General features: G+C 30.6%; 1 long non-coding RNA gene across 1 annotated transcript; it reads left to right on the top strand.

Annotated features, from left to right (window-relative positions):
- Positions 1-128: 128 nt before the first annotated feature.
- Positions 129-3,829, top strand: LOC111715724 (uncharacterized). The gene is made up of 3 exons (XR_002768302.1): positions 129-234; positions 1,994-2,083; positions 3,285-3,829. It is a non-coding gene; the product is annotated as an uncharacterized LOC111715724 (long non-coding RNA).
- The last annotated feature ends 5,120 nt before the right edge of the window (positions 3,830-8,949 follow it).

Here is an 8,949-nt window from a genome sequence, read left to right on the forward strand (position 1 = left end):
TTTTGCTCATATTACATATATTTGGTGAAATTTGATATTTTTTTCCAAAAACAGAGGGTCTGAGGAGGTCGGCCCGGCGTCTAAGACTAGGTTTCAGACTCTAAGATTCTATCCGGGGTTCATTTAATATTTGAAATATTTGCTTAGGTTTGTCGATATCGGAGTTTATGGAGTTCCAAAAAGACCAGGGTTTAACGCTGAAGTTGTGACAAGAAAAATTGAGGATTTTGTCAGGTTCGAAAAAATAAAAGCATTTTCTCAAATTTTTATCCTTTCTTAATGGAGCATTTTTTTTCCAAATTTTTATAAAGGGACTCATAAAGCTTTGTAATAGGAGGACGCTATAAACAGTCTTTTGTGCATGTGGTTTTTAAGCAATGTTTTTTATCAGTAGCTTGAAAATAAAATAAAATAAAAACGTCACGTCACTCGGCTAACTCATGCTAGAGTATTTTATTTTACAGTTTAATGGGTCTATGGACGGGAACATTTAACTGTTGACAAAGTAAAAACGACATTTTTCTTAAGAATCGTTTTTATTTTAAAAAGCGATGGTATTGTTTTTTATTCGTCCTTTTTACGTTAAAAAGGTTTTTTTTGTTTTTTAAGATTTTAACGACTGTACTTATGTTAACGATTTACCTTTTTATTTCTTATAAAATTTTGTAGCTGATAAGTAGGATTACGTCGAAATGACCATATTTATTGCGCAAAATTTGCTTAATTTTCGCGCAAATTTGTTTTTTGTGCATCTTTTAGTAAGTTTTGCGCAATTTTTTTGCGTAATTTGATAATTTGCTCAAAACTGGAAGTATTGCGCAAAACGTAAATTTTTACGCAAAACATAATAATTTTTATGCAAATTGGCCAAAATTGTGAGTTTTGCAGTCAAGTTTTAGCACAAAATCAAACAACCGACTTAATTCTCTGAATTGGTTGCTTAAAATTACAAAAACTTCAAAATTAATAAGATGGAAATTATTAATTGAAAATTGATGCATGGTTTTTTTTAGACGTATGAATCTTTGTGTGGCGGCAACCTTTGATATTTCAAATGTTTACTGGTTCTAGTCGAATGATTGAAATATCACTGAGATATGGACAACCCTGAGTCATCAAATCTTTATGCAGCCTCAATTTTGAAGTTGTTAACGCCTTAGCCTTTGGGTTTTTCTCACAATTCACAAATCTTTTTTTTTCTAGTCCTAGATATATACCATTTAAAAATGCAACGTGTATGTTTCTAGCTTAACTTTAAAAGGAGTAGTTGGCATAATGCTGCTCGATTTTTGAGTTAGAGTGAGCACATATTGATTTGCAGTGTGCCATCATGCATCAGACTGCAAAGTAGAGTAATTAATCATTTTCCTTTTTAAGCTTTGCATTAATATCCCATAAAGTGCAATCTTATAGATAACTAATGTGTAAGTTAAACCATTTAATCAACCTTTAAATAAGAATATGTTGCGCAAAACAGAATAACGCAAAAGCAGTGTAGCGCATTTTTGCGCGAAACAAAGTTTGCGAATGATTGAGCGAAGTTTTTTCGCACAAAAATGTAGCGCAAAGCAAGCCCAAATTTCCCCTTGCTTTTGCAAAATGTGCGCAAAAGTTTTGCGAACGGAAACCCTACTGATGAGAGCGGTCACTCAAACACAAACATATGTAAGACATCATTCATAAACTTCTTGTCTGAAGTTGATTTGAAAGTGATATCGTTTTCCAAATAAATCGTCTTTCTTAAATAAAAATTCTACAGAAAAAAAGTTTGTCCGCGCGGGATAGCACTAAAATAGGGAAAATAAATGATGTTTTGGGGGAAAATATTATTTAAAATATAGGAAGTATCAAAAAAGAGGAAAATTTGCCAGTTGATGTCTAATTTTAAAATTTTCCTATTTTAAAAATCACTTTCCTTGGAGTAAAATTCTTCAAAATAAATACCCCTGTTTTCTTAAAACCTATTAATCGTAATAGTTGTTCTAATATTTAGAAAGACGGATGGATTCCAGATGATGTATGCTGACTCCTATATGACCAAACCTGAGTTTAGGGCCATGTTTGACCATTCCCTCTATGACAGGTCGTTACATTCAATCCTGTATAAAAAACTTTCCAGAAGAGGGTTTGGGTACAGAGGGAACAACTTTTGTCCAATTTTTACTCGCAATGATTTATTTGAAAGGGTTATATTTCAGTTGTTTGAAGATGTATTTTTTTCTTTCTTTTTTAAAATTTTATTTAAATTAATTCATGAATTTTAAACAAATTGACTGATGTTCGTAAAGTGTTGGGTTTTTTTTTGTGCCAAAATTTTGGATTGGCAATAATATTTTTGAGAGTTAGAACTATCTTGAAATAAAAATTAGAAGAAATAAATAAAAAAAGCTATGGATGGACCACTATAACCCTTACAAAATTAGCGCAGTTGACAAAAATTATAAATTATTTTTTCAATCAATCGTTGTATTCTACTGCCCGCTTCTTTTTTCCAAAATATTTTATCTTACACCCATTTGGGCGTTTTTCGACTCATTAAGATTTTTAGCTTTTCGACTTTGTTTTATTTTTATCCATTTTATTTTCATATGTTCATAAATCATAAAAATCTGACAAATTTTCGTAATTTTTTAAAATTTCTGTTAGTTTGAGGTTTATTCTGCAGTACACTACCTTTTAATATACAGAGTTAAACACTTCCTTTAATCTACAGTAGTTAAACACTGCCTTTAATCTATCTACAGTAGTTGAACACTACCTTTAATCTACAGTAGTTGAACACTATCTTTAATCTATAGTAGTTGAACACTACCTTTAATCTGCAGTAGTTGAACACTACCTTTAATCTACAGTACGTAGCACTCCCTTTAATCTGCAGTAGTTGAACACTATCTTTAATCTATAGTAGTTGAACACTAATACCTTTAATCTGCAGTAGTTGAACACTACCTTTAATCTACAGTACGTAGCACTACCTTTAATCTGCAGTAGTTGAACACTATCTTTAATCTACAGTAGTTGAACACTACCTTTAATCTGCAGTAGTTGAACACTATCTTTAATCTACAGTAGTTGAACACTACCTTTAATCTGCAGTAGTTGAACACTACCTTTAATCTGCAGTAGTTGAACACTACCTTTTATCTGCAGTAGTTGAACACTACCTTTAATCCGCAGTACGTAGCACTACCTTTTATCTGCAGTGATTAAACACTACCTTTAATCTGTAGTAATTGAAGAATACCTTTAATCTGCAGTAGTTGAATAATAACTTTAATTATTAGGATGAGGAAAAGGTTGAATTGTGAAGGAAATTTCCCTGATGTTTTTGACAAAGTGAACAAGAAGGCCAGAAGTTGTTGAACAATTTTAATTCCAGGATATTCAATGTAGTTTTACAAGGGGGATGTACTTTATATTTAAAAATAACCGCAGGAACCTTTAGTAATAAAGCTATTGCTTAGCTTATTACTAGGGGGGGGGGGGGGGCTTGCAAGTTCTTAATTCAAATTTTCTTCAAAAACTATGAGGAGTAAAATATGGGATTCTTTAATATATAATTATATAAACCTTCTAATATTCTAATTTAAAAAATATTCATCATAAGATACTATATCTATGAATATAGATTTCCATAGATTTATGCATCTAACAGTTCTACAATTTAATGTATTTTTAATCCAATATTTAAATTTTAAAAGAAATTAAATAAATAACACTAGTTTTCTGTATCCTTCCATAGATTTATGCATCTACCAGTTCTACAATTTAATGAATTTTCAATGTATACAATATTTAAATTTTACAAGAAAATAAATAAATAACACAACTAACAGTTCTACAACTTAATGTATTTTTAATGTATACTATATTTAAATTTTAACAGAAATGAAATAAATAACACTAGTTTTCTGTATCCTTTCACAGCTAGATTTATGCATTTAACAGTTCTACAATTTAATGTATTTTTAATGTATACTATAATTATATATAAAACGAAATTAAATAAATAACACTGGTTGTATGTATCCTTCCGCAGATTTATGCATCTAACAGTTCTACAATTTAAGTATTTCTAATGTATTCAATATTTAATTTTTTGTAAGATATGAAATAGATACTAGTTTTTAGGAATCTTTGCCACAAACTCTGATTCAATCATTTTCAAATCTTTGCAACAAAATATCGAAGACCTTAGATTTTTAAAATTAATTCTGTTAGATCAAATAATTTAGTTCCAAAGATTTAAGAATTAGAAAATATGAGTTTCTGACAAAGACTGAATGCCTTTTCCTAAACATAAATAAATGTTAAGATTTTCCATACAATCCCTTAAATCCATAGCATTCATTTGTAAAAACATAATTTGGAATTGTAGTGGTATGTTTTTAAATTTATTTGTCTCGAGCACTGTTTTGTTTTTCCACAAAAACAATATTTTTTATATATTTAACAATATAAACAGAGTGGAGAACTTTTGTGTTCTATACTTATAACACCACTAGACTTCGCGCCCATCTTCTAAATTAATTGTGAACATGTTCTCTTTGTGAACATCGTAAAACAATACAAAAATAATTCGCGGATTTTCACAAAAAATTTCGTGGATTTTCAAAATTTTCAAAAATTTAATGAAGATCAAATTTTGATGGAGACAAATATTTGAAATTTTTATCATTCATAAACCTTCCCTGTGGTCACGTGATGTCCCACAAAAAATTTGGGCCCGATTGCAGTTCAGCCGTTTTGACGTTTATTGGATGCAAACAAACAAACAGACAAACAAACAAACAGACAGACAAGCCAAATTTATATATAGGTTCTCTTTATCTTGATATCTACTGTGGGCACTTTAAATTGAGGATCTATTAACCCACTAGCGGATGAAGAATTTTTTTTTATATTTTTCTTTGAAAATTTGATTAAGAATACTTATTATTGGTTAGATCAAGGAAAAAAAGTAAAAAATGCCAAAAAAAAATTTAAAGGTGTTTTTTTAGGGGTTTTTAGTGTGGCCTTATAAGTCACCGCAGTTGCTGCAGGTGGGGTATACAGAATTTTTCCAAAATTTATAAAAAAGGCAAAATTAATTCACTAAAATGTTATATAAATGACCATAGGAACTATTATTTACTCAAAAATATGTTCACTCTTTAATTTCAAACATTACTAATAAACAATAATGCAAAAAAAATAGTTTATTTTAAAAAAAACCATATTATTCACACCATTCTTTCGTGTGAAACCCAAAGAAGTGGTCACAGCTCAAATGGCTCTATCACAATTATCACAGTCAGTTTGACACTTTATTGTACAACCTTCTAATGCACAACTAGATCTTTGATTCTTTCTCACAATGAAAAGGTGCTATCAGCATAGCAAACTTTGATCTCACTGCTTTGAAAGCTCACCACTTTTTGTCAGAGCATACTGATTGGAACATTTGGCTATTTCTTCCAAGATATCCTCAGAGATGAAGAATATCTCTTCAGGAGAGAAATCTCTGTATTTCTGAAAGTTAGTTTCAGGAAAAGGTGGTGCTTCTTTGCTTGTTTTATCTCTGATTTTGTTTTCCCATAACCAAGCATCTCGAGCTATTTTTAATTCATGTTCATCATGCATGGCCATCATATGGATCTCTAATCAAGTGGGTTAATTTTCCAAATTCAGCTTCCTCAATGTTGAACTCATCCAGACAGAGTTCTCACTTCAGCCACTTTTGCCTATGAAAATATTTATATATAACATAATCAAGAATATTTACTGATAATATGGGGCATTATTTAATTAAAGTTTTTTCCAACCTGTAAAATGGGCCTTGCAATTTGGGTTGGATGCCCTTTATCTTCAGAATCAACATATCCCTCACTGCAGTCACTGTTCTCAGGGGCTCAAGGTATACATGGGCTTTATCTATGTGGTTATCTGCAAGAAGGTCAAGCATCTAATTTAAATCCAGGTTCTTAGTTAGGGCCCTAAACATATTAATTTCTTTGATATTTGCCCTCCCCCCCCAATCCCAACTCTTTCACAAAATATTCCTTCTCTCCTTTTTATAATCTATATAATCTATAAAGGATTCTGTTATTATATAAAGGATTCTATTATTAAATATCTTTAAATGTTTGAGAAAGATGAAGTTGTGTTTGAAAATTGCTGCTATCCCTTTATTCTTGTGCATTGNGTTCCGCAAAGATTGCGCAAAAGTTTTGCGAATGGAAACCCTATTTTAGACTTCTTGCAAAGAATACTTGTTTTAGCAATCCTAATCTTCATAAGTAATCACTAGCATTATGTTATCTTGATATCTTATGATATCTTAACAAGTTCAGTACCTGTGTGGACCTTGTCCTGGTTGACTTGGATTGCTATAAAGAATAGACCTGGAAAGATACGTCTCGAGTAAATTATTATGGAGTAAGGGTATTTGTTACACCTTTAAATATGCCGTTATAGATTATCAAATATATTTTTGTATAAATTATAAAAAAAAAACATTTTAAATCTAAACAGTTAATAAGTAAGATAATATTTATTATTTACAAAAAATACATAAAAAATATGACACCTACAACATTAATTGTTTTTAATTTAATTCTTTGTTTACGATGTAAGTTATCTAAGGAAAACTTTGAAAAAAATTTTTTTAGAAGATAAATGGAATTAAATAAATAAAATGTTTTTCGAATTGTTACAAAATGTAGTAAAATTTGTTTTTGTTTTTGTAACTCCTAAGCTTGCTTAAATAAACCTGCAAGCATTAAACAAAACAAACTATTCAAAAAATAACAATTTCATTTACTTTTTACATATTTTTTTTCAAACATATAAACAGGCTGATTAAACCAATGTCCATTTCGTTCAGGGGTTTTCTATCCTAAACAAATTAATAAAAATGTAACTAAATTATATCATCCCATTACTAGGAACAAATCCATCTAGTGACATATAACCCCTCCCCATCCCCCTTGACCTCCTCAAATAAAACTTTTTTCCAACCTGAAAAATCGGCCTTGGAATTTGGGTTGGATCCCCTTCATCTTCAGAATCATCATATCCCTCACTGCAGTCAGTTCTCAGGGGGCTCAAGGTATACATGGGCTGTATCTATGTGGTTATCTGCAAGAAGGTCAAGCATCTAATTTAAATCCAGGTTCTTAGTTAGGGCCCTAAACATATTAATTTCTTCGATATTTGATTATCCTTAATTTGCCCCCCCCCCATCCCAGCTCTTTCACAAAATATTCCTGTTCTCCTTTTTGTAATTTATGAAGGATTCTATTATTAAATATCTTTAAATGTTTGAGAAAGATGAAGTTGTGTTTGAAAATTGCTGCTATCCCTTTNGGTGATGGGAGGGGGAGGGGTGCAGGAATGGAGAGTGAAGAAATAAGATGCGGGGGGGGGGTGGCTAATCCGAATTATCGAACCTCTCCAAGGTGCATTGTTCAGTAGATTATTGATTTAACAATAAAATAAATTAAGCTGTGCTTACTCTACATTTACATCATTAGTTTACCAATCTATTCATGTAGGAATATATATTCATTATCATGTTGTATCCATGGATCAATTTATAGCCATTTCATACTTAAAGGGACTGTAGGAGTAATTTCAAGTAACCCTCTATGTGTAGAGTGGCGTAACCGATTCACAATAGTAACCCTTTAAACGTTTTATTGATCAATGTTGGCAAATTTTTCTTATTTATCTTTAAAAACTTTATTTTTCTAGAAGCTGCAGAATTGTAAGTATTTAAGCGTCAAGGATTAATTTCTATCCCATCCGTTTTTTTTAATGCAAAACTTTCAAAAACCTAAACTCCTCAAAAAAGATAACTCAAGATGGGAGGGGGGGGGGGGGGGCCTTTCAAAACCTGGATTGAGGTTCATTAGTATTATCTGTTAATGTATTGGTCCCCATATGTCTGAAAATTAATATAGGTTAACCCTCTAATCTTTAATATAAACTTTAAACTAAGACGGAGTATACATTTTATTTTATTTCCAGATTATACAGTTCAAGAATTTTTATGTTATTGGACATATTGTAACCATGTTTTATTACAACTGTAAATACTTCAATTTCTGTATCAAAATGTGTCCATATATCTTTACATGCACTATGTACTGCACAAGGAACCAATTTAGAAATTTAGCCTTTGCCACAAACACTAATTTTATATTTCCTATATCTTTGCAACCTTAGATATTTTAAACTTTGAATTTTGTTAGATCAAAAATCAAGTGATATTAAAGGTTTACATCATCAGGTTGCAAAGATATAGGGATTAGAAAATTTGAGTTTGTGGCAAAGACTCATTACTTATGCATATACAAAAATAAGGGTAATTACCTAAAAAAAAACATATTAACTAATGGAACTTCTCTACATCAAAAGATAGAATTAACACGGTCTTCAACTTTTGAAAAAATAAATGTACAAAAGTTTTCCCGAATTTTTTCTTTTCTTAATCTAAAATATTAATGTTTGACGAAGTGCTTCCTTCTAGTTTAATGCCCAAAGGAATTGAGTCTTTGCCACAAACTACGATTTTCTAATTCCTATATCTTTGCAACCCTAAGTCGGAAACCTTAGATATTTCAAGCTATGAATTCTGATTGATCAAGTAATCTTTGTTTGAAATATCACAGGTTTACAGCATCAGGTTGCAAAGATATAAGGATTGGAAAATTTGAGTTTATGACAAAGACTCAATTCAGTTTAGCCAGAATCAGTATCATCAAGATCAATAATGCAGTTCCCCTTTTCATGATTTGAATTCAAATCATTTTAAAATTGACATAAGTTTTACATGCTTGAAATTAATTTGCATTTGACCAATGACAATTTTTTTTATACAGTGAAAACCAGAAAATGGTGAAATTCTCGTCGTTTTCTTGAAGCTTTTAAGCATAAAATGTCACATTAAATTTGTAATTTGTAGCT

Source organism: Eurytemora carolleeae, unplaced genomic scaffold, assembly GCF_000591075.1.
Source record: "Eurytemora carolleeae unplaced genomic scaffold, Eaff_2.0 scaffold1855, whole genome shotgun sequence".
Lineage (NCBI taxonomy): Eukaryota > Metazoa > Arthropoda > Copepoda > Calanoida > Temoridae > Eurytemora > Eurytemora carolleeae.